General features: G+C 42.5%; 1 protein-coding gene across 2 annotated transcripts in view; it reads right to left on the bottom strand.

Moving 5' to 3' along the window:
• CHRM3 (cholinergic receptor muscarinic 3) overlaps window positions 1–26,261 on the bottom strand; it is a 486,843-nt gene extending 460,582 nt beyond the window's left edge. The window contains exon 1 of one of the 2 annotated variants that reach the window (XM_005300507.4): window positions 25,656–26,261. The gene's annotated coding sequence lies outside the window, so the exon portion shown is untranslated. The remainder of the gene's footprint in view (window positions 1–25,655) is intronic. The other variant, XM_065589089.1, reaches the window with a different exon arrangement.
• Between the last annotated feature and the right edge of the window lie 304 nt (window positions 26,262–26,565).

Genomic DNA, 26,565 nt, shown 5'->3' with positions numbered 1-26,565 from the left:
ATCAGAAGACACTGGGAAAGTCTCTGTTGATGAAAGCCAGCTGTCATGGTCCAGGACGTAGGCGGTCAGACCAGCAATGGCTGGGAACCACAGGTGAGGGTCAGACAGTCAGAGTCTAGCCAAGGGTCAGAGCCGGAGTCAAGCCAAGGGTAATAGCTATTGCCAACTTGCTATTATAATGTAAGAAACTGAAGACATTTTAAGAAACAGTAAACACTTTACTTCACTTTTTGCTGAGAACTGTACAAATAGGCATTCCTGGATTGCCTCCCTGGCTCCAAATGCAAGCAATGTGCTTCTGCTGATAAGGCATAACAGTTCCCCACATATAACACTATGGGTAACTGGTTCCTTCTCCAAAGTTCCTATCATCATTACATCTTAAAAAAAAAAAAAAAAAAAACACTAGATACCTAAGTTTCAACTTTACTCAATGGTATCAAATTAATGTAGTGTCCATAACTCTAATGTGAATCCCAAAGGAGTAGAATAATTAGTCTCTCTATCTAGGAGGTTCTCTTAGCACTTTGATTTAGAGGTAGCAACAAAATTATCAGTGTCCTATTTTTTTTCCTGTATCGAACGGACGCTTGAAACACAGTAGATTCAGTTGTCTGGTCTCGTATTGCTGATCTGGATGTTGACACAGTTTGTTTGAAAATATGGAACATTCACCGCCTGCACAATTCTTTTAGTGCTCATCAAATCCTTTCTGTTTCTCCTATAGACATCTCCTTCCTCTATCTCAAGAAGATTAGATCATGAAGCAGTGTGTTGGTCAGTCACCTGTTCAGGTTTCCATGCTCCTTTTTGATAATATAAACAGTCTCCAATTTTCAGTGGTGATAAAAAAAAGCTTTGCACCTTTGTAAAAAAAAAAAAAAATACTTCTGCTTTGCTTGTCTCAATTTTAGGCTAGTTTGTATGTCTCTTTATATCAGCTTGGATTGCAACACTGATGAAGTCAGCAATCTGGTCCTTACATGTGTTCCCATGAGGAGTTGAGCAGGTGATCCTAAATCTCCCATAGGTGTATTCCAATAGTTTGACAGGCTAAAATGGGTGTGTGTGTTATCCAAGCTAGATTTTTTTTAAGAATCTTTTTACACTTTGAACTTCTTTCACCCGTTCCACTTGATTGTGCGAATGGACTTGATGTTTTGTGAATAAAGTCCCACTGCTTTGTAAAAGTTTTACAGTATCTGGAAAAAAAATTGTGGTCTATTGTCACAGTATGCCATACCTTGCAAATATAGACTTGTAGCATCAGAGAACAGATGTACTTATGTCCTGAAGCAGCCAGTCTAAAGTATTTTGAATAATAAATCAACCAGATTAAGAAAATTGCCACCTTGAAGCGCAAACAGTTATATGTCATGTTTCTACTAAGGTCTATTTGGGTCCTTATGTGGTAGCATTGGTTCATTTTGATTATTGTTTTTGAAGGTTTGACATGTGTTGCAAGACTGTAACTTGTCCTCAATTTGACTCCACATGCCTGGCCAATAGACAGCTCTTGAGCTCTCCTTTTACATATTTCTGCTCTGAGATGACTCCCATGAATAATCTCCAAGAGCTATTTTGAGACTTTTCAGGACTATGATTATGTTACTTTTAAAGAGTGAAGTTTTTCTTACACACTTAGTTCCTTTCTATATGGCCAATAAGCATAGATAACCTCTGATACTTCAGGTCTCTTATCTGGCCATCATTTGCTTGTCTCAATTTTAGGCTAGTTTTAAAATTTGCAGTGCCTGGCTGAAATTCCTTCAACTTCTGTTTTGAATTAGGCAGGGTGTCCCTAGCCTCTGCCTGCCAGAAGCTGGGAATGGGCAACAGGGGATGGATCACTTGATGATTACCTGTTCCGTTCATTCCCTCTGGAGCACCTGGCATTGGCCACTGTCAGAAGACAGGATACTGGGTTAGATGGACCTTTGGTCTGACACAGTATGGACATTCTTATGTTCTTAATAAGACTTCATAAGATGTACTGCAACATCAGCTTCCTCCTTCACCATGCAACATGTATTCTCTGGATAAATTATCAGCAATTGCTAACTCTTTCCCTGGTCTGTTTCCAACTTCCAGTTGATATTGCTGGAGCATTTAAAACCCTTTTTGAATCCTTGGTGGAGCACAGTACAAAGGTTTTCTGAAAATGGCCTCAAGAGGCTTTGTGATCTGCTTCCACAGTTATTTTCCTCCATAGATAAACTGATGAAAATGAGTACAGCCAAATGTTATTGCCAACATTTCTGGTATAAGGAACAAGAGCCCGGTTTTGTAGCAATACAGCCCCTTGTCCAGTAGAACCTGCATCCATTAACACAGCAACTGGTTCTTTCATATTAAAGTACTTCAGCACGGGTTCCCTTGTAAGCAATTCTTTCCAGTGTTCATATACCACCTCATGCCTTGGCATCCAGGCGAAGCCAACATCTTTTTCCAAAAGTTGTCTTACAGGAGTTGCTATTGTTGATATGTTCAGGATAAATTTCCCCAAGGTAAATAACCATTCCAAGAAATCTTTACAATTCAGCCTTGGAGGTCAGGGTGGCCATTTCAGTTATTGCAGCAATTTTTAAGTTGTCAGGCTTTAGACCTTCTTTTGACAAGCGATGCCCCAAATATTTTATCTGCCAGAGGCAAACTGCAATTGCTCTTGTTCAGTTGCCATTTCCTTTCACAACACCTGTGCAGAACTCTCAAGGCTTTGATCATGTTCTTGTCCAGTATTTCCCCACACCAGTAGGTCATCTATATAACATTTAAATCTCTGTGGGGTTAATCTTTGATATACTTCTGGAGCTGAACAAATGCCAAATGGAAGTCTGGTGTACCTGTACCTGCCAGAGGGTGTGTTGCATGAACAGAGAGTGTGTTGCATGAACAGAGTCTAGAATGTTTGTCATTTGGCTGTAGGCAATTGAGAGTGTTCCCTTCATACTGCTTTATTCATGTGTCTCAGATCCAAGTATATTCTCATTTCATCTTGAACTGGTTTGTCTACAATTACTGTAGAAATGATCCATTTCATAGATTCTTGCACTTTTGTTATTACTCACATTGTTCTGTGTGGTGCAATTATTTTTCTAGTTTTTCCTTTAATACCACTGGAACTTTACAAGGTGCAAGAATTACAGGTAGTACTTGTGAGTTCATCTTTATGGTATGTTTACCTGGCAAGCACTCTAAACCTATAAAATACATCATTGAATTCTTTAAATATATACCAGGCACCTTCTGGTTCTTCTTTTACCATACTGACTCTTTGAACTAAGTTTAAAGATGTCACAGCCTATAAACCCGATATGGCTTGAGAGTCAAATTCCACCACCTGAAACTCCAGCCATGCTTTCTTATCCCGACACAGTCCAAGTTGCATTCACCACATACTCACAGTTTTTCTCCTGAGTAGGCTATCAGCCAGATAATCAATCTGCAAATTGGTTTGGACCTTAAAATGTTATTAAAAAAAAACTTTAGAGACAACACATTGGCCTATGCCCCAGTATTGGTTTCAAAATGGACAGTTTTGTGATCATTCATGAGCAAATCCATATTCCACCCATCCGTGGGCGGCTCAGTTCTCAGAATACCAAGAAACAGATCTTATGATTGCTCATCTGCTACTTTGAGAGTAAACATCTGTTCACACTGGGACTTTGCCTAAATGTGCAACTCTGGAAAGGAGTTCTTACTCATATACAGGACTGTTCCTTACACATCCACATTTATAACAACCCTTAGTTGCCTCTGACTGCTCTTTTTTCACTTTTATCATGGGCATTTATTAGCAGCAGGACATCCTCCAGGCCATGACTGGGTGCTTGCTAAAGGCAAACTTAAACTGCAATGTGTGCATGTGTTTTTCTGCTTCACCCAGCCCCTAGTTGCAACTGTTTTGCAGTCATTTCATCTGCAGGACCTATGTCCATAGCACATTCCAGGGTTAAATTAATCACCCTCAACAATCTAGCTCACACTGAGTCTGATACAATAGATACATGATGAGGTCTTTAATGAGGAACTTATACAGTTTTCCGAATTCATGAGGTTGTGCTGCCAGTTTTATATCAGTCCCATATTGATATATACTTTCCCCTTCTGTCTGACTGCCAGTGAAAAATGTGTCACATAACAGGTACATTTCTTTGCAGTGCACTGTATGTCTCAAATGTATTCTTTAAGACCTATATTTTTTTTCTTTATCTGCTGCATCATCATCAAATTGAAAACTGTTAAATACCTCTCTTGCTTCGCCACCTGCCAAATGAAGAAATAATGCTGTTTGCAGCCATACATCTTTGTTGTCTGTGCCACTTGTGATGCTGTACAGGTCAAATTCTTGCTTCCAATTTGCCCAGTTTTCTGATGCATTTTCTTCAAATACTAAGCTTCCTAGAAGCTTTATTTGGTGATCCTTTTTATTCTTATTTTATATATTTTTTTCAGATTTGTGCTACTCTTTCCTTACTTTTACTTTTGTCCTGACACCATTGCCAACTTGCTATTATACCATAAAAAAGATACTGGAGACTTCTTAAGTAACAATAAAATGCTTTATTTAACTTTTTACAGAGAACTGTACAAACAGGTGTTGGTGACGTGACGCATGCCTGGCTCCAAGTGCAAGCAAGGTGCTTCTGCTGATAAGGCTCACTATATGATCCCCTCCATACAACAGTAAGGAATCTGATTCCTACTCCAACCTTTCTATCATTACACCAAGAGTGAGAGCTGGAGTCAGTGTCAGCAGTCATGCCAAGGGTCAGAGCCATAATCAATAGCCAGGGGTGGGGCATAGAAGCAAGCATCTGGAACAAGGGACAAGTCAGAAACCAGGAGCAGGGCAGGCGGGCAGGGCTCAGGAATCAGGTGATCCAATGTAGCATCCAGTCAGGGATTCACTTGTGGCGTGAGGCAACTTCCTATGTCTCCTTCTGGCTTAAAATAGTGAGTCTTAGCTACTCGGACACCTCCTCCAGTCAGGAGCTTTGTGGGCAGCGCCTCTGGTAACCTAGGATCCACCAACCTACACTTCCTGCTTGCACCAGTGAGCAGAAGGGTGGGGGCTGCAGTCTGAGGACTGCCAGGGAACCTGTGAACCCAGGTTTGAGACCCAAGTGCCAAGACAAATCCATAACAACTAGTCCTATTATAAAGCTATTATGACAAGGACCCTTTGCTCATACTGGCTGACACAGAACAGGATTTTCTTAGAAACACAGAATGATAAGGAACTGTTGATTCTTATAAGTGCTTTTCACCCAAAACAAAACAAAAAAGATATAGTGAAACTTTACTGCTCAGTAAAGGGAAACACTATAATAACAATTAACCACCTATTTTTAAATTTTTAATACCACCTCGTCATCCTAGCTCGACCAGGGAAAATTTCTCTCTTCCTTGATGGAATAAGATCTAAACTTCTCCAGAAATGTTACATGTCACAGAATTTCAAATGCAAACACTTCCAGGAACTAAGTGTAGGGATATATCTTGAATGCCGAACAGCTCCCATTGTTCTCAGTGAGAAAATCTAGCTACTTCAATTAGCATCCTAAATGGGAGCAGAGCTCTTGGAAATCCAGGTACTCAATGTGGTGCCTAAATGGGAGATTTCTTTGGAGCACAAGAAAAAAAAGTTTTCTCCATTACGAAGTAGTAAGGGCATAAATAATATTTCCTCTCTGTAGGTCACCTGTAATATGCAATGTTTTGTTTATTTCCTTGAAACCACACGTAACCAGAATCGCGATCAATCAATAATTTCAAGGGCAACTGAAACTGGAACAGGTAGCTTTTTCCATGTATCATTTCACAAAACAGATTATACAGCATGCCACTTCAAGACAAGTTTTAACTTATTTTTTACCATTAAAAATCTAGGCAGCTTTTATACATACATACACACACACAAGCAAAATTAAGTGTATAAAAAAAATCACCGTAGACTTGAATGAGAATTTTCAGTCAAGGCATGGTAATCACACTTGTTCGGTGCTTGACTGTAAAAAATGACCCCCTCCTTTGATTGAAATATCAACTCCAATAACCAGAATTAACCTTCTGAAATATAAAGCTGATTCTCCTATCTTTTTGGTACAGGATCCTTAATTGCCATATAGTAAATATAATGAAGATGGAAATAGGCATACATACTTTTGCAACCATTATTTGGGGGTTTAGTTATATTAGGCATGTGCACACTATTTATTTGCTTTCCTTTCTGGCCTACATTTTTGTTTTGCTTCCAATTTTTCTTTTTTAATACTTCTGTTTTTCCAGTTTTATCCTCATTTCTCTAAGTACGTGGCCAAAAACGCATAAAGCATTAATAGATGAAATTTAAGTAAGTTAAATGTAGATTGTAGAGCAGTGGTTCCCAAACTTGTTCTGCCATGTAGGAAGCCAGGGTGGCTTCCCTCTGAACCTGAGGGCGAAGAGCCACTCTCTCAGCTTGAGTGGGCGGGGCCAGGCCAAGCTTACTCCACCCCCCGGAAGGGGAAGGCTGGAACAGGAAGTACAAAGGGCAGGGCCCTTAGCCCAGTCAGAGCAGCACCAGGGAGGGAGGCAGATGCAGACTGCTGGCTGTTCCCTTCAGACCCTGCTGCTGCACCAGGGGAGGTCCTGGACCTGGAGGAAGGACAGGGGCTACCAGGACTGCCCACCGCCGAGTACCTGGAGGAGCCTGACGCGGAGAGGGGAGCTGGCACTTCCAGCAGCTGAGTACCTGGAGGAGCTGGAGGGACCGGAGGCACTCGCTTGAGCGACTGGGTAGGAAGTAACCCAGGGACAGAACTGCACAGACCCTCGTCCCACTGCTGTCAGGGCCCTGGGCTGGAAAGCAGTGGAATTGGATGGGCTTGCGTTCCCCAACCCCAACCAACCCGCCTTGGGTAGCAGAACCCCGACAGCACTATAGACTCTTGCCAACACTCCCGTGCCTGAGGGGTGCGCTAGAGACTCTTGCCGGCGCCCCTACCTCTACTAATTCCCTAGGGACAGATGGCATGACTCCGGCCAGCCAGAGAGGCAGTAGCTCCTCACCGCCCCCTAGCGGCTCGGTGGGCCAACCAACACAGGTCACACGCCGCTTGTGCCGGGAAAGCCCCTGGCGGGCCGGGCCAGTTTGTGTACCTGCTGCATCTGCAGGTTTGGCCGATCACAGCTTCCAGTGGCCGTGGTTCGCTGCTTCAGGCCAATGGGAGCTGCTGGAAGCGGCGGCCAGTATGTCCCTCAGCCCATGCCACTTCCAGCAGCTCCCATTGGCCTGGAGCAGCGAACCGCGGCCAGTGGGAGCTGCTATTGGCCGAACCTGCGGACGCAGCAGATACACAAACTGGTGGAACAAGTTTGGGAACCACTGCTGGAGAGGAACCTCTATATGCCAGCACAAGTCCTCTTTACCCAAATCATCCTTTCAGAAGAAGCCCCCCTGAACAGGCCTCATCTTGTGAGTAAAAGGTCAGACTCATGTTATGGTGGGCAAAGGAGGAAAGGAAATATCAGAGTTGAGGCCCCGGAGATTCAAGCATTCCAGCTGATCTCAATGGGGCTCAAATATGAAGGCAGAAACAGGTTCTAAAACATCCAGGAATCACACTACAAAGATAGCGGCGGCTCCAGGCACCAGCACTCCAAGCACGTGCTTGGGGCAGCAAGCCGCGGGGGGTGCCCTGCTGGTCCCTGCAAGGGCGGCAGTCAGGCAGCCTTTGGGAGCGTGCCTGCGGGAGGTCCGCCAGTCCCGCAGATTCAGCAGCAATTCGGCGGCGGGTATGCCAAAGCTGCGGGATCGGCGGACCTCCCGCAGGCATGCTGCTGAAGGCAGCCTGCCTGCCATGCTTGTGGCGGCAAAAAAGCTAGAGTCGCCCCTGTACAAAGATCTGCCATCAGTTTAAAATTTCACCCCAGGAAGTGAGAGTAGTCTATTACACAGGAGTAATAAGCTTCCTGACTGGGACACTACTCATTTCTGCCATTTGTAGAGGAGGACACTGTCCCCCTGGGAGCACCAGGAATGACTGTGCCTCAGGAGGAACACTCTCTCTTCAGATTGGTCAGTGCATGTGAGAGATGAGCATTCTGTTCTGCATCATCTATTACAATAGTGCAGATAGCCCCACTCCACAGGCTGATGCAGGGGAGGGAGAGCCATGATCCCACCCCCACCCTGCCCCTTTTAGGTACTTTGCACAAGAGGGAGAGGAGAGAGAGATACTGACAGGGATAGCTGTTAGGATTGGCCCTTCTGTGGGCCATGCAAGAGAGAGTGGGTCACCCCCACGCTGATCACAGTACAGCACTAAGGGGAAGTCATGTTCTAATTCCTGAGTAGTTTCGACTATAGCTCCAAGTAGACTGTTTTGCAGTAAGCTAATTTGTAGTGATGAAGTTCTTCCAACTAGAACTTTTGCAGAGGAGAGGGAGGATTTCATGATGGTATGGCAAGAATGAAGTTCCCTGATGCTAAGCCTGAAGCAGAACTAAGGGTTGGGAAGAGAGGTTATGATGTCATGGTGAGAATCTGGAGCCAGAAATGGTTTGTGGCCATGCCTGTAGGATTCAATTGGCAGGTCTAGCAGAGTATGTATCCTTCTGTATTGGTAGTAACTGAAATTTCATAATTGTTAACATTTATTTGCTCCAGAATGACAAAAATGCAGCTCAGTCTCATTACTGTTATTCATGTAAAGACTTCAATCAACTAATTATTTGCGTTATTCCTGGGATAAGTAAAAAATAAAAAATAAAAAATACTCCATGCAATTTGCAAGAGTAAACATCAATTTTGTTACAGCCACCCATGGTCAGACTTGGTCTAGCTACATTTAGTGTCACTTAGCAAGAAGGAACTTGGCTTTCTTGACATGAAAAGATGCATAGCTGAGAGCCTTATAGAATATCTCAGAAGAGTGGATAAACTGTTTATATGTTAAAAGCTCAAAACACAGGTATAAATACATCCGACAGCCTGGATAAATTCAACTGTTCTTAGGCCTTGAGCCAAAGCTCACAGAAGTCAATGAGAATCTTTCATGGATTTCAACATGCTTTTGGCTTAAGCCCTATATGGTACATTGAGGCTGACCCAGACTTGTAAACAACCTTGGTACAAGGAAGTTTAGAAAGACTATAGATCCACAGAATGGGTATCACAGCATAGCCCTTTAGAAGGCAGGGGATGTAGGGTCAGATTGGGATTGGAAATTCAGAAGGGGGATTTCATGGTTCCCCAAATGAAGGGCTGGGGGAAATCTTCAGAAGACTCTGGACTGGTCACTCCTCTTAGCTAGGATCACAGAGAACTACCATAAAATTTCACTAGAATTCAACCTCTCACATTTTTAAAACTGATATAGTTAAACTGGTACAAAAAGCTTTGTGGACACTCTTACTTTAAGTCCGTGAGGAACAGGTCTTAGTAAAATAAAAGTGTCCATAAAATCTTTTGCACCAATTTAACCATATTGGTATAAAACTCAGACTTCAAGTTATGCCAGGGCTACCAGAGACAAGCCCTTCAATGGTTTTAAGAATACTAGGATACATAGGTGCTGGATCTAGGGGTGCTGGGGATACTGATGTGGTTTCCATTATATACAGGGTTTACAGTTTGGTTCAATGGCTCTCAGCACCCCCACTATAAAAATTGTTCCAGCACCCCTGCTAGGATAAAGGAAACAAAACAAGCTTCTATAACTTGTACTGAGACTTTTTTAAAGGGTCTGTTTGTATGTATATATGTATACACATGCCACTTTATATTTAAAAGCACTATACAGGGACATGGGTCAAGTATTTCTAAGCCTCAAATTTATATTTCATTAAAACAAGTAGAGGCCAAACACTTCACCTAAACCTAATCTGAATTAGTCTTTTAATATGTAAGCACATAAAAAAATTCCTGCGCAACATCAGAAAACCCCAAACAGAGCAATGTTATGCAAAGAACTTGGCTAGAATGGTTTGATTGTCCAAGCCTAAATTAAGTTTAAAAAGTAAAGCAAACAGCAGAAATGCTAAAACATGGATCAGGATGAAATCCTGATGCTGCTGAAATTAATGGCAGAACTTTTATCAACCTCAACGGGGGCCAGGACTTCACCTCAGATCTTTAAAATTATTTCCATTTTAAAAAACTGAAGGCATTGACAGATTTTTTTTTTAAAAACCTACACGTTATCTGGATAGAGCCTCGAATTTAAATCTACACATTCTTGTATCATATATTTTCTGAGTATAACTTTAGGATGTCAATTTGCAGAAGATAGTAAGTAAAGGAAGTTTGTATCTAGTCTCTTTTTTTCCCCAAATCCTCAAACCTGATACCATCTTCATCTACAATTTAAAATTGTTTTCCCCACAAATAAAAAATATAAAAAGCCATTTGAACGTTTCTAATATTCAAATTCAGATCCAAAGAAAATAGCTCAAGCTACTTAAAATGTACTTCGTAAATTTCTTATGAAAGTATTTCTATGGATATTTTGTTTAAGGAATAATGCAGAAGCAATATTAAAGGTTTGGTACTTTGGATGTTCCCAGTAATAAGCTACTAACACAAACTTGGGCCTTGATCCTTCAATGCAGTTTGACGTGCTCGCGCACACACACAAAGTGAATTGCAGAATTAGGATAACATGTTCATTCTATGCACTCAGTCCTTCCCCTGAAATCAACAAGTTTTGCACTAGACTTCAGTGGGAGCAGAATCTGGTGCTAAACCGTTAAAATGAATTAATATCCCAGTGGAACTTTACACTATACGTATCTCCTAGATAGCTATTATTTTTATACATATTAAGAGATAGTAAATAAACAACAACAAATAAATAACAGAAGAAATGAAACAGAGTTCAACCATAGTTTCTTATCAAGAATTTTGAATAATATAACTAAATAACTTTGAAGTTAAGTGTTTCAGCATGCCCAAACTTTCTACTAGGAAGTGTATGGAAGAGATTATGCAATCTCAAAGTCATGCAAACCACACAAAATATGTTAAACCACGACAAAACGTTTTCAGCATATAAATCAATACACCATGCAAACACATTTTTATCCATCTCAGGAGGTTTAGCACATCAAAGAAGAATCTTACTACTTTATTTTAAAAGGAGGCTGGTACAAAAATAAATAGAAAAAATTGAAACTATAATCTCCACAGAAGCCTAATATTAATGAAACTGTAAATAATAAATGATGTTCCAAAGGGGGAGAGTGAAGGGAAGGAGGACAACATGAAGCATGTGGATCTTCCAAGTAGTAAATATTAGCGTTATTGGCAGAAAGATGAAAAACAGTACCAGAAATCATGTATGTGGCAATAAATTTCACTGATTTCCCCATTGTCAAACAGATAATAAGTTATGACAAAGTGTATCAAGAGAGATTACTTGATAAGATGTGACAAAAAAGAGATATAGTAGTCACTGTATAACTCACTATATCACAGAAAAGTTTCAAACACTGATGTGACAATAAGCTCAACATCTATGCATAGCAATATTGGTTTGTCATTAGTTATTAGACTTTAATTTAGTGGTCAATATCAACTCCTACCTGAAACTGGTTTATCTTATTTTGGAGCTATGATGGGAAGGGGGGGGGGGGAGGTGGGATTTTTGGTTTTTAAATTAAAATTGAAAAACTTCACTAACATCTAAGTTACCGAACCAGACCATCTACATGGGTCTAGTTGGGAGATTGGGACCTTAGCAGCCTTGCATGCATCCTTCTTCTCTTTCAGGTGCTACAAAAAGTTAGACCTGATAGTGTTCATGATTCAAGAGTGTCTTAAGTCCATGCTTGATTTCAGACAGTCTGTCAATTCCAATGACTCAGAAATGCTCATAGTTTAGTTTGGAGGAACAAATTCTCAGCTGATATAAATGGTCATAGCTCCGCTGAAGTCAATGGAGCTATGAAAATTTACACCAGCTGAGGATCAGTCACTGAATGTTCCAAACAACTCTCTCCAAATGAGTCACTTTGTACACAGAGTCAGATTTGATGTGACCAAACACTTTGTTTCTTGAGGTTTTGTTACATTTTATTCTTTCACATTTCTTGATGGCAGATTTAATATAAAACATGTTGAATATGTCCCTAATTGTCCCATGTTAAGTGTTTTAATTTAAATATGAAGTGAACACATTGAGTGTCAATACTATACTGTGTATTGATTTTGACCCTGATTCAGGAAAGCACATTGTAGCAGGGCTGCCTTACCTTGTCTGGCTTCAGGCTAGCTGCTGTCTCAGTCTTCCCTAATGCAGACTGGACTTCTAGTAAGGACTCACTGCCATGCCCAAGACACTTTCTAGACACAATTTTATTCTTCAAACATAAAACTTAAGCAAGATATTAAAAACAAAGATAGTTTCTTTGCCCAGCCTGGGCTACACTTCCCAGAGAAGCTTGCCTCTTTCAGTGCTGAATGCAGGACAAATCCTTTCTTTCAAGCCCCCTGCTTCAGGAATGATTGTAGGAGCCCATCTCCCTTTTACAACTCCCTAAACTGTGCTCTTGCAACCCTTTATAAAGATCTCCAGACTCCTTCCCAGCTGGATCTGATAATGGAACAAGGCTGGCTGGCCCCAGACTCCCTGGTCTCTAAAAGGGGCAGGCCACCCTATTACACACTGTTAAACACATGCTTAACTGTCATTCCTGCATCATTATGTTACATTTATAACCTAATCTTGTGGGGGTTTTTTAAACAAGAAAGCCTAATATGCCAGTGAAAGCCCTACATTACTCTCATGGTATAAAATGTTTTACATTAATGATTATTTTTAGGCATATTCCCAGATGAGAAAACTAAACAGCTTTAAAACGCTTTTATTAGTTGCTTGTAAATATCTTTTTTCTGATGGATGGTTTAGGTTGTGTTTTGAATAAATACAGTTTGTGTGATGTTTCATTACCATAATATGCACAGTACTGCAAATATGGATTTGAATAACTTTAAAAGTAGCCAAACTAATTTAATGTCTTAGAACTAGTAGGCTTTAGGGTCTGAGCCAAAGCCCGTTGAAATCAATGACAGAATAATTGATTACAGTGGGTTTTGGATCGGGTCCTCAAGGAACATTGGGAAATAGCTTTGTGCTTGAGACCATGTGAATCAATAACTTTGATTTTTATTGGACTTCAGTACAACAGACTATCCACAGATGTAACAGGGATAAGATATTGGGGGGTGGGGCAGGAAAACCAATAGATGTTGCTTGGGCTGGGAGTCTCCAGGTTTTAAATGTTTGCAGAGAAAAGCTTCAGGTCCTATACACTCTATAGGACAGAGTATCACCCCTTAAGAGCTTCAGACTGACAGAGATTTCTACATCTGTCTTGTGGTTTCTCATATGTGATTTTTCCTCAAAATTGAACAGGCCCAATTCTCATTTTATCCCCCTATAGGCCTTATTTTCCAAACCTGTTCGTACATTTTTCCTCTTCTCTAAACTCTCTCCAGTTTACCTATCAAACCAAACAAGCACCATCACCATCTTGTTGAAGGGATCAAAATAACAAGATGTTACTCACTCAATGAATAATATAAGCAATTATGTTTATTATAAAAGTAAGAATCCCTTCTCAGTCCTGTCCACCTCCAAAAGCTTCTTCTATATCTTCCATGCATTTATCATCAATATGTTCTCCCCAAGAAGCACTTGACATCAACTGCTGATTTGGGTTTATTTGATTTTTTTTTAAGAGGTGGTAGTAATTTTTAATCAAAAGTTAGTTTTATGCTCTGTACGTTCAGTGAAAGCTACGCATACACTGAAGAGGAAAAGATGATAATCACCTCGCCTATGAAGATCCATCTACAACATCAACATCCAAGTTAAATATTCATCTCTGTTTCTCCTGGTATATCCTCTACTCCCACTGCTAACTGGCAGAATAGTAAAGATTGCACTGAAAGAACAAGGAACTTGAGAATCGAGAATATCAGCTCCTGCTTTCCATCAAAGTCATCACCAGCCATTGACTACAGAGCTGCAGTTTCCACTAACTAGTGTGCCTACAAATCATCCCCAACTGGTTTTCTCTATTCATGCTCATTCCCTTTCCACCAGCCATCACGATTCTTTACCAGCCATTGCTCACAGAGACATGCCTTTTGCCTTAAAGCTCTCTTCTCTCATTCAGGTATGGATTTTTGGGAGGGGTGGGAGTTAGTTTTAAATGTAAAGCAGACCTCTTCCTTACCACAACATGTTTGTTTCCTTCGTTTCCCTAGTCCTCTCACCCCTTGTGGTCCCCAGGCTTTTCTCATCCATCTGGTAGACTTAACCAGACTGTAGGTAATAGCTATGGAACTATGTGCCCCAGGTATCTTAGTTTCAGTTCACCAGAGAAAGAAAATTATTGTCATCTCTAAGACTGGATTATGGTGTATGATTCCAGAAACAATCTAAGACCCAAGAAAATTTTCAATAATCATCATAAACAAAAGATGGAGAAACTCAAAATTAAATGCTACAAAACTTACCTAGGTAGATCTAAGACTCCTTCACTTTGCCAAGGTAGTGCTAAATGCCTGACATTGCAGAAAAGGAATTAGAAGAGTCTTTATCTCTCTCTATTAAAGTCCTTGCCTGTCAATCCTCTCATTCCCTCAGGTCCCTCTCCCTTTTTTATACCCTTAAGAGTCTTTCTGTCTTAATGACTTTGCTCACCATGATGATAAGCTGGGAGATATCCACTATTAGCATTTTAGCAAAGGTATTTATGCAGGTACCCCTCAGACCTCTGGGACCTCCAGTACCTATTTGTGAATATAGTCAATCTATTCCAAATGGTATGAAAAGTTTTTTTTTTTTAATAAACAAACTGTTGGGATCTCCTTCTCTGATCCTTCTTATGATCAAGAAGTTTCAAAAGATCATTTCAAAAGTTCCCAAGTGTCAGAAGTATACCCTATCTTTGCTTGACATCTTGTTCAGAATAAAGCTCTTTGCACAGTTATAGTGCTCACCTCTCCAAGGTCAATAGCTGACTTTTCTCTTTGAGTGTCAGAACAAAGCATACCACTTTCAGTCATAGCGTTAGGGATATAGTGACCATATGTTCTCCATAATTCTCATTTATCAATAATTCCCAGCAATGGAAAATATTATTTCTGGACAGATGGTATTCCCTCTGTCATAATGGTCTTCTGCCCAAAAAGTCTGAATAAAATTTGGATAGTCTTCTCTGTTGCACAGTATTTGTGGCTTCTCAGATAGCCAGTTGAAACTTGCAACAAAAATATGTAACTATTTAGTGAGCATGAAATGTGTACATCATATCAAATCAATGAAGAGTTACTATTTACTTAAATAGTATGATAAATGAAGCAAAGAGATGCACTGCTGGGATGTCCCTTGCAAGTCTGTGGTATAGCACATGGTTGCTGCCAATTACCTGCCATTCTCTAATCATAAAAGATCTCATTTCTTGGTGCCATTCATAAGAATAAGCGAAACACAATAAAGTATGCATGCTAATGTCAGAAAGAGGTTTCCACATTGCTGGTTTGAAAACCATGCAATAAGGAACATGGCACATCCAAAAGCATGACTATACTTTTGAGCTGTTTGTCCCCAGCAGCATGTTTTCAGATGCACAGAATTCTTCTCAGTGTAGTTGGAAAGCAAAAACATTAGATATTTCCTCATAAAAGCATTGCTTGAACATTGGATCATGAAGCAATCCTTGGTTATAAAATGGACTCATGATTTAGCAATCCTATAGTCTAACGAAAGTTATAGTGAAAGCCAGGTAGGTTCTGTCTAGTAAGGCATGCAATACAGTTGCTGTTAAATATACTTAATCTCCCTCTTTTGATTTGCAGTGTTTCTGGAAAAGTTTGTCAGTACGTTTTTCACTGAAGCTAGTTATGAAATTTCATACCTCCTGCCAAAAAAAATCTGGATGTCAGTGGTTAACTTCAGTGCAGCCTTTAGTAATGTACTTTGAATGTAGAGATAGAGCCCTGCAAACCTGCAGATATCAACAGACCATATTTGTGGATTGCAGATCAGATGTGGATACAAATTATGTATCCGTGCAGGGTTCTATGTATAAATGAGCTGGTTGGGTTATTTCTTCAAGATCTGATAGGCTGAGCCTACCCCTTTAGTAGGATGGGGGTTAATCTTAACTGATAGCTGGAATGGGTGGAGTTTTGAGGGCTGGGAAGTAATAACCTTGCTGTTACTGAGTTGGCTGTAGTAGACTATCAGAGGGGAAACATTCAGAAAAGTTGTCAGGTCACCACTTATGTTGTGTGAATATTCCTCAATAAAATTCAGGTGTTTTTCATTTTAAATGTTTGTCTCTACTGATGATCAACCACAAGTTTAGGGGCCTGGCCAGAAGAAGTAATTTTTATCTAAATTATGTCCCCCAAAATACTGATAGAGAATCAGGTTCAACATCCACCCAAGACATGGCATTTGATGAAAGCTACCAACAAGGTCATTCCTCATCCCCCACCATCTACTGCTTCCCTCACTTCCTCTCCTAGATCTCCTCATTTCTTCCTCCCTCAGCAGCCAGTGTCCTTCTTACCCTGCTCACCCCATCTCTCCTACTCCATATCTCTCCTAAGGTACTGTTTCCCCTCTATCCCCACCAAATGCCCTTTAGGGCTCCCCTTTACCCTTTAGGCTAGGCTTCTCACTTTTAGCCCTGGGAAGTCTTTTCTTGCATTTTATGCTTTCTCTGCCCACAGCCCTCTCTGCTTTCCCACTCCCACCAGCACCTTATAGCATTTCACCCCCACACAGAGGTGAAAGTAAGCTGGTATGCCATGCCGGACCAGCTTCTCCAGTGGTGATTTAAAGGGCCCAGGGCTCCAGCCGCTGCAGGGAGCCCCGAGCCCTTTAAATTGCCACCGGAGCTCCGTCAGCCAGGCTCAGGCGGGGATTTAAAGGTCCCGGAGCTCCCCGCAGTGGCAGGATCACTGGGCCCTTTAAATCCCCACCCAAGCCCGGCTGCTGGAGCCCCGGGGCCCTGGCAGGGATTTAAAGGTCCTGGGGCTCCCCACGGTGGCAGGAGCCCCGGGTTCTTTAAATCACCACCAGAGCCCTGCAGCCGCTACCTCAGCCCTAGCCCGAGCCCTGCCGCCCTGGGGTAGTGGCGGCAGGGCTCCTGCGATGATTTAAAGGGCCCGGGGCACCGGCCGCTGCGGGGAGCCCCAGGCCGTTTAATTTACCCCTGAGCTCCGGGGTTCCCAGCCGCCTCTGCAGCTGGTAGCTCTGGGGTGATTTAAAGGCCCTGGGCGGAGCCCCAGGGCCTTTAAATCTTGAAAGGCCCTGCCTCTTCCGGTCGAGGCCACACCCCGCTCAGGACTCCGGCGTACCAGTAAGTCCTTTAAAGTACTTTCACCCCTGCCCCCACAACCATTTAGCCTCTAAGTCTCTTCAGTCCACCACCATACCCAAAACATTCAATTCTTCAATATTCCCATAGCCATTCACACCTCTTCCTAATATTCTGCCTTCCACACTCCTTGCATATGTATCCCACACATCTGCCTTACACTAAAGGATGCTGCCGTGACTGAAGCAGAGTACGGGTGTTGTTCCTTAGTACCTTCTTCCGCTGTTTATTAAGATGGGGAGAGTAGAGTGAGAAGCTGGCAGCCAGCCAGCACAAAGATAAAGAAGAGTCTGCTGCAGACTCCATGTGTCAGATTCAGTTACTGCCAACCTTTTCTGCACTCCACAAAGGGTTTCCACAGTTCCACAGTCAATGCTGGAGGCAGAGTAGGGAAACAGATCATCCGATCCAATCTTGCAAAGAATTCCCAGAAAGGAGATAATACAAACTAACCTCCTGGATTGGAGGAAAGGTCCATAATCTGTTTCACAGGATGAGGAGAGTCTCTGCCTCCCAACTCTGTGCCAGGGAAAGAATATATAGTAATCTTTTGACTATGGCTCTGCATTTAACATCAGCGGGAAGGGATATTGATTGAGGATGCTTAAAAAGATATAGACTTCTGAAGCAATGGATTTTTTACTACAGAAGCATGAAAAAATTAGCTAAACACTTCTGCTCAAAAAGAAAATGAGACTGCACTCAGGTGCAGGGAGGTCCATGCTAGGGCATCTATTTGCAGGATCAAGGTTGTGTCATCAAAAATCAGATTTAATTCATTAACAGTCTGGCAAAGGAGAGTCGATACCTTAATGCCCAAAGATAAAAATTATAATTGCAAGGTAAAAATATGTCTTCTACTGTGTCTCAGGTTCTGCAAGAACAGAGAGTGTAATCTCTCATTATATTTATGGATATCCTTTTGATGAGGGTTAGAGCTAGATAGGGTCCTGCTGACTTTTTTTTTTTAAAGATTGTTTTTTATTTTGGTAATATGGGAGGGGAGCCCTATAGTTTCTAATAGGCTTTTACTTTTGTAAAAACAGATAACCTGAAGTCACATATTACCCTCATGGTCCTCCCTTTGTTGTTACTGGGCAATAGCCAAGAGGACTGTTTATTTTCCAGGGTTAGAGCTACTGGTAATCTTACAAATACTTGAGTAAAGTTAAGCACATGCTTAACTGTTTGCAAGGTTGCAGCCTAGGCTATTACTCTCACACCATCAAGCAAGCTCAAAAGACACCTATGTACATTATGCTTGCTCTCTGAGTGTTTTATAACGAATGAAAGGTCCAACAAGTGTCCTTGCATGTATGAACCACATGCTGCAGAACCTGTAAACTCAAAACATAGTGTCTCAGATGTAACACTGGATGGCAGACACTCATTATTTACTTACAATTTAGAATAAATAAAAAGCACCCCTGGGCGAGCTCTGAATGCCCTGCAAATTAGTTAAAATTGCAAAACCAAAATACAATACATTCTGATCACTCCTTCAAACAAGCAGTAGCACACAGTTAAATCCTAACATCCCCGCACATCAGCTTGTATCTCAACCCACCTACCTCTCAAGGTCAGATAAAACAAAATCCTAATAGGATGTGTTTGTTTTACAAAAATTGATCATAAATACATGTGAAATTTAAAAACTAAAACAGAACATAGAATTAATGTGTATTTGAATACACCGAAACTGCAAATACCATACTACAATGCACCACTACAATGATCTTTTCTGCGGTAATTCTATTAAAGTTATCTGGAGTATTTTGAATTTTAGGCTCTTCCCCCTTCCCTGCACCCGGTTTGTTCTGATGTTTCAAAGCCTGTAATTCAATAAAAAATGATATGATTACAAATTGTTTATTTCTCCATCCACTTATGTAAAACCTTGTATTTTTAAAACATAATAATAAATCCCAAAAGAGTTGGTAGATTTTAAAAATGTTAAGTGTGTTCGTTTCAGAAGCTGGGGCTGAAGTTGGGAATGACTTATGAGGACTTATACATTAATTGTCAAAAGAGTCATCAATACAGCAGATATATTTGCTCTCGGGAATTTTAAGGTTAATTCCTGAGCTAGATCATACTCCTTAGATTAGGTGTTCTGAGCCCCGCCCTCCTCCCTCCTCCCCCCCCCCCGCAAACATGCTATAAAAACTCCACAGCCCACATGTACCACAACATTCAACATTTGGTTTTTTTGCATATAAAAGCCAGGGCCAGCATTAGGGGGTAGAAAGCAGGGCAACGGCCCAGGCCCCATATCACAGGGGGCCCCACAAAGCTAAGTTGCTCAGGCTTTGGCTGCAGCCCAGAGTGGCGGGCCTCAGAGCCCCAGGCTTCAGCTGCATATGGTGGGGCTTTGGCTTTGTGCCCTGGGCCGCAGGAAGTCTAACGCTGGCCCTGCTTGGCAGAGCCCCTGAAACCGGCTCATGGCCCCCCCCAGGGGGCTTCGGACCCCTGGTTGAGAATCACTGCCTAACATCTCCATGTGGGGAAAAGGGAAGGTCCTGCACTGGTGGATCTCTCCCTCCTGAGCTCTTCATGTGAAAAGAAAGATGCTGCCACCTCCATTGCACCTTCCCATACCACAACCAGAATCTTGCAGCGCCCTCTCTACATGGTTTGGATGAAGACTAGTAGGCTAGGAAACATGTATGTAGGGAGACTGCAAGACAAGGAGGTGGCACACTGTCCACCCTCTGGCTCTGCAGACCCTATCCGTAAAGATTCTTCCTAGACCACCCCACGGCTCCAGAGGCCAATGCAAACTCCCTGATAGCAGCTGTGATGCCAGGTACCAGAGTAGTGGAGAGCCTACACAGGGAGCCAGAGACACCTGAGAGAGACAGGGCCTCTGCACAGAATGCCCAGCCTGATGCAGATCCTGGGATTAGACAGCTTTCTGTAGGCAGGGTGGGGAACCCTGCCTCCCCATCAGAATTATGTGGTGGAAATACCAGCATAGACTCTTTAATGAGATTATTCCCCCAGAACCTGACCCCTCTCCCATGGCTTTTAAAGAGGGTGCATTTTAAAGCACAAAACCTCTTCAACAGTGCTAAACACCTGCTACTCAAGAAAGGCATTGTAAAGATGAACAATTAATAGGAGTTAGATGCTGAGATGCTTTTGAAAAACCCACGAGGTGCTTATCTACATCTTTTGGACCCTATATACATTTAAAAATCTGGCTGTCAGGGCCCAGTCCAAGAAACGCTTTCTACCAGGCATAATCTCATTAATCTGTTCAGTGAAACTATGCCTGCTTGCAAGAACTCCTCCTGGCATTTTGCTTACAGGGTTGAGCCTCTATTAAATCCATTATTAAATCCACTAATCAGTTAGTGACAATTTCCTGTTAGCATTAAAATTTGTGCTCATATAAAATATCTATATTATGGAAGTAGTAGTAGTGACTCTGTAGATAAGACTGCATTGAGGATTTTAATTAAAGGAGAACTAAACTCCCTCTATTTCCCGAATGATTAAATATTTACATTTTCTACTATATATTATTATAGTTTCAATTTTGGTAGTGATATAGCTTCCCCCCCCCTTCACATTTTTTAAACGCAAGACAAGCAAAGTTGTCATCCACCCTCTTTTACACCAACTAGCGCCACCTCCCTGACAGCATGAATCAGCAAACTCAGAATAACATCACACCTCCTCATTTTCATACACACTGGCTACTTTGGGAGAATAGTTGTACCGATTTATACTCAGTAAGGCATGGTCTGACCCTCCACTTACGGAATCTACAAGCCATTATTGTGTCCAAAAAAGCAATTAAAAATGATGCATTTATTTTTCCTCCCTATTAAAAACAAAATCATGCTGGAGTAGTCTATGCTCCTGTGAGTGTGGCATGCATAATTCCTACTAAAAAAATAAAATAAATCACTTATTTCAGTTTGTGTTCTATAATATTCAGAATGTGTAGAGCTTATTATATAGTATTATTACTCAGCATATAGAGAGGTAGGGCTAACCTCTCTCTTCTAGTCCCTTTGTTGAAGCACTCTTTTTTGGTTAAAGTAGAATAAGATCATTAAACACTTCGCTGGACCCTGGTCCACAGCACAACCACCATACAGTTTGATACAACCAACACTTTTGAACAGAACAGAAAACAATATTGGATAGATCAAATCAGGATAGATCAAGTCAGGAATAAAATTAGCAGAGATGTTTAGAAAAACTTGCACAGCTATGAGCTACAGGCAGTGTTATTAGTTTTCACTTCATGAATACAAAGTTTATATGTATATGTATCATATATTCAAAAGTCTTCATGAATTTCAATCAGCATATAACATGGCTATATTTGAGATACCTGTGGTGGTAGAATGATACACCCTTCAAGAACAGTTTTTCTTATTCAAATTACTCCCTATTTTACAGCACGAACACATTACAAACTATTCACTAGCTAAAAGGTTATTACTAATATCACTGGTAACAGCAGTAACAAATAGCAAGCTACTATTTTAATTAAATTATATAATTAAAGATAGCATCAGTTTATTTTCACACAGAGATTAGGGCCTCTATCACGATCATATGCCTCGCAGATCACTTATCTCATCCTTAAGTAATCTGCTCAGAACACAAGCCATTTTTATTGCAAATGGGTCATTTTTTCTTAGTAGTCATGATCTTAAAGCCAGTCAGGTCACTTTGGATCTAGTGATGGGGTTCTCAAGCTCTTTCATAGAGTTAACTACATCTTAATATAGTTGCCTTGTAGACACCTTCCCTCACATTTACAATCACATAACATCATTGTGACTATTACAGCAATTGCCTAAGTGAAAAGTAATAGTGTGTTTGTAAGATGTCTTTCAATGCAATTTATCTGCTGGAAACAAGGAGGGAAAGCACCACATGATTAGCCAGTTCTATTCAGCAAGTGCACTACTAGCCACCAAATGTCCACACGCCACAATCTGAGAACCACTGAGCATAAAGGTCTCAATCATATAATAGTTATTCCAGTGAAACTTCAATTTTCATCACTGAAAATTTTGTCTGAATAATCATTTCAGGATTAGGTCCCAAGTTTGGTTCTGCCAATGCTTATAATAGATCAGGCTAGTACAAAAAATTCAGTTGTAATTAAAGGGAGCCAGAATGCTTCTAAAGTTACAATTGTTTCTTTAAAACTAGAAAAGAGTTTCATAGATGAAAAGTTTATCTGCTTGGAAGTATTGCCCAAGGCAGGGCCGGCTCCAGGGTTTTTGCCGCCCCAAGTGGCGGGGGAAAGCCGCGATCGGCAGCAGCTCCACCACGCTGCTTTCTTCTTCAGCGGCAATTCGGCGGCAGATCCTTCCCTCCGAGAGGGACCCGCCGCCGGATTGTGTCCGAAAAGCCCGACGTGCCGCCCCTTCCCCTTGGCCGCCCCAAGCACCTGCTTGCTGAGCTGGTGCCTGGAGCTGGCCCTGGCCCAAGGTGAATGAATCTTCAATACTTATTCCTAGAACTAAAGTTTATCAGATGTGTTAACACTTTACTTGCAATTTTCAATCATACGATCATGCTTGGTTCTCGGAATAATACTGTAGAATACATATTCTATCTCCAACAAGTTGTCTATATAGTAGAACAACATGAAATTTCAGTTCCATGCAATACAACAGATTGCATTTGGATGTTATTTTATACAAAATAAATATTCTGGAAGGAGCTGAGTTAATATCCATCTGTCTGAAAATAATATCCATGTTTCTGAATGTACATGTTACAACATTTTCTATTGTAAATTAGGATACATTATTTCAAAATCAAAACCAACTTGCCTAGACACCAGCCAAATATTGCCCAAGCCTGATCCAATATGAAAGAACATAAAATTGAATTTCAGGGTGGGGTGCCAAAGGGCATTAAGCTTAAAAAGCATAACCGAAATGGGATGCATAAAAGTTGCCACCTGCAGTGATGAAATCTCAGTAGCTGGAAGCAAACCAAATATGTTAAATTAGTATTTGCTAGGATTATATTGTTAGTTTGCTACTATCATCCAATAAGATTTTAATATCCTCCTAACCTGTTTTGAATGAGTTTCAATATTTCAGTTCAACTTAACTAATTCTTCAAAGAAAATCCAAGTTACCCAGTTAACAATGGTACAATACTGGAGTCAACATACATTGTTTTTATTGAATGACATCAAGAACTGTAAGAACTACATTTTATATATATCACAAACTACAAGGTAACCAAAAAACTTAAGTAACAGTTCATATTGAGATTTATATATTCCCTTTAAAAGGGAAAATAAACATTTCAGTACAATACATCAGAAAATCCTGAAACACTACTTCCATGCCACTAAGAATTGCTACTGTATGAGTAACCAGTATTCTTGAATCCCGAGGCAATTTTTTTTGAAAGCTACAACATTGGCTTCCATTATGGAAATATCAGTAATTCATACTGTAGTTCAGTTCCAACACAATTTAAGCAAACTAAACATTATGTCTGATTAAACATACAGATGCAAACAAAATCAGACCACAGTACATTAGTCACTGCCTTTGATGTCTAAAGAAGTGATGAGCATTGAGGTAGACACAGGGTGAGATCGCAAAACAATATGTAAAAACCAGACTCCATCAAAATGAAAGGTTTCAGAGTAGCAGCCGTGTTAGACCCCCACAACACACTCACGGACAGCCATTCTAGTTTTTCCATTATTGAATATTTTTAAGCAGCATTTGAGGTTGTATCTTATGTGTCTGTGGCTACTTCTATATATGGTGAATACAGATAACGATTTGGATTTGTGCTTTACAAAAGAGGGACAGAAAATGAGACAAAGTAATATCAGGCAATGAGAACTCTTTCGGTCAGTAGAGAAACTAGCACGGTGAGATATATAGCCCAGTGTATATTAACGTATTTGGGTTTCTGTGCTCATAGATTTAAACACTATTCAGTTCTCACGGTGAGCTACACTTTGTAAAAGTAAATACTTGGGCTCTATTTTAAACACTTGCAGTGTTGATATTATATTTGGCACAACACACGCTGCCCACAAATCTCCCGGAACTTAATTTCCCTGAAAACCTGGACTTAAAAAGACGCGGATGAAAAGCAGAATGGGGGTAAATTCGTAGAATGAGAATAATCATCGAAGAGAACAATATTTAAAGACCAGTTCGCCGCTGACGATGTCAGACGACACGAGTAATCCGTAGTGCGCCTGAGCCCTTCATAAATCCCTGAAAGAATTATATACTAACCACCCAGTCACTGCCAGGGTAAGCACAGGTTGCGCTTCTGCAACTAGGGGAGAGACTCTGACATAGAGGATATTTGAAAGGCGGGTGCGGCTGTCCTCAAAGCCCCAAACAATAACCTCTCCAGCGAATTAGTCACCATCATTCGCGGGTCACCTCGACCTATACGTTTCCACAGCCAATGGTGACCGTTTAGTTCTGCAAAGGAGGAAAGCTACATACACGTACCGGCGCCACTTAACGAGGATCAGACAGGGCACCGTAAGTAAGATCCCTGCCGTGGGTTTTTTAGGGAGAATTTGACATCTCTGTACAGGCGTTTTTAGAGGGGCACCCACATGAACGTTACTGCTTTGAATCAACTCCTAGCCAGATTTTGCCAGGTGTCTGATTGGGATGCAGTTCAGCCCCCGCGGACCTTTGGGATGTAGTATCCAACAAAAGCGAGGCAAAGCCTCTGCCCCGCACTTGAATCATATTGCCCAGAGACCCAGGGACACGTCCCTCCCCCCCCCAGCGCGTTGACCTAGGTGTGCAAGTGCAAAAGCCTGGAGCTGGATGCGCTCACACGCTGCCCGGGGGGGATCAGACTGGGTGGGCAGCAGGGACAGGAGGGCGATGCAATAGTCTCTAAGGCAAACAACAGCTAGTCCGTCCCCCCATCACCCCTCGGAGAACACCCCCACGCCTCCTCCCAGCAGTCAGCGCTGTGATGGAAAGCCTGGAGCTCCCTTCTATGGCGCTACTCGCGCTCACATCGACACCACTTTTCCCCTCTCAAGTTCCTAGTCCCCAGCCCCAGGGGCAGAGCGGGGGGCTCGCAGCAGCAGCCACAGGACAAACCCCGGTTCCTTCCTCGACTTGCCCTGTCCCCCTCTTCCCAAAGCCCCCCACTCCTCCTCCCCCCCAAAATGACTTTACCAAAAACTTTCGCCCAGGGGGGTAATCCGCGCGGCGCCCCCGGGCTCTCTCCGCTGCCACTTCTGAACAAGAGCGCGCGGGGTCCGCTCTTACCTGGCTGCCCAGGTGCCTCTGATGAGCGACCTCCTCCTCCCCCGCAGCGCCAGGGATCCCAGCTCCTGCTGGTTCCCGGTAGTCCGGCGCGACCTAGGATCCGGCTCCCCACGGGGAACGGAGACCAAGCGGCCGGTACATCCCCCTGCGGGCGGCGCTGCTCAGGGGGCACTTCGCACCCCACCGTCCGGAGAGCTGGAGCAGCACCAGTGCCAGGGCAGCGGCAGCGCCTCCTCCGGTCCCTCACTTTCTTCTCCCGCGCTCCGAGCCGGGCGCCCCGCTGCAGCCCCTCCTCGCCGCGAAACCACCGGTGCTCTGCCTAGTGCCGGAATGTCTTGAGCTGCCGCTTCAGCAGCTTCCCCCCTCCCGCCGCCGAGCCGCACCGCGCCGCGCCGGGACCCAGAGCTCCGGCAGCTCCCAGACACTCCGCTCATTGGCTCGCCCGCCGCTGACCTCACTGGAACCGCTCACGCCCACCGCCGGCCTCGCCTAGGGATTCTTTATTATAGGGGCGCCCGCTAGCGCTGCGCGCCTTCAGTTGCGGGGTCCCGCACCCGGCAGTTCCAGCTTCACTCCCCACGCTTGGGCTCCTGCCCACTGCAATCTAGCCCAGTCCCTTGCACTCCAGCTCCAATCTAGTTTTTTTCCCCCCTGTCCGCTCACCTGCTGCGCTCCACGCCAGTCCCCTGGCTAGCTGTGCCACGGCCCCGTGCAGCTCCACTCCAGTTATTTCCACCGCTGTTCTCCTTCCCCTCTCCTTCCCTTTTCCCCCATTCCAGGGTGCTCCAGGTATTCCAGGGCCATTCTTTTGCTTTATACTCACTTCCTGGTCGATGTCAATCGCACTCCAACCTTTGCTCTCCTCTTTTCTGTTCTTTTCTACTCCAGGTCTGTTTTATCCAATGCTATT

This window comes from Chrysemys picta, chromosome 3, assembly GCF_011386835.1.
Source record: "Chrysemys picta bellii isolate R12L10 chromosome 3, ASM1138683v2, whole genome shotgun sequence".
NCBI lineage: Eukaryota > Metazoa > Chordata > Testudines > Emydidae > Chrysemys > Chrysemys picta.
Note: the sequence above shows the minus strand (reverse complement) of the source record. Positions and strands in the feature narration are given on the sequence as shown.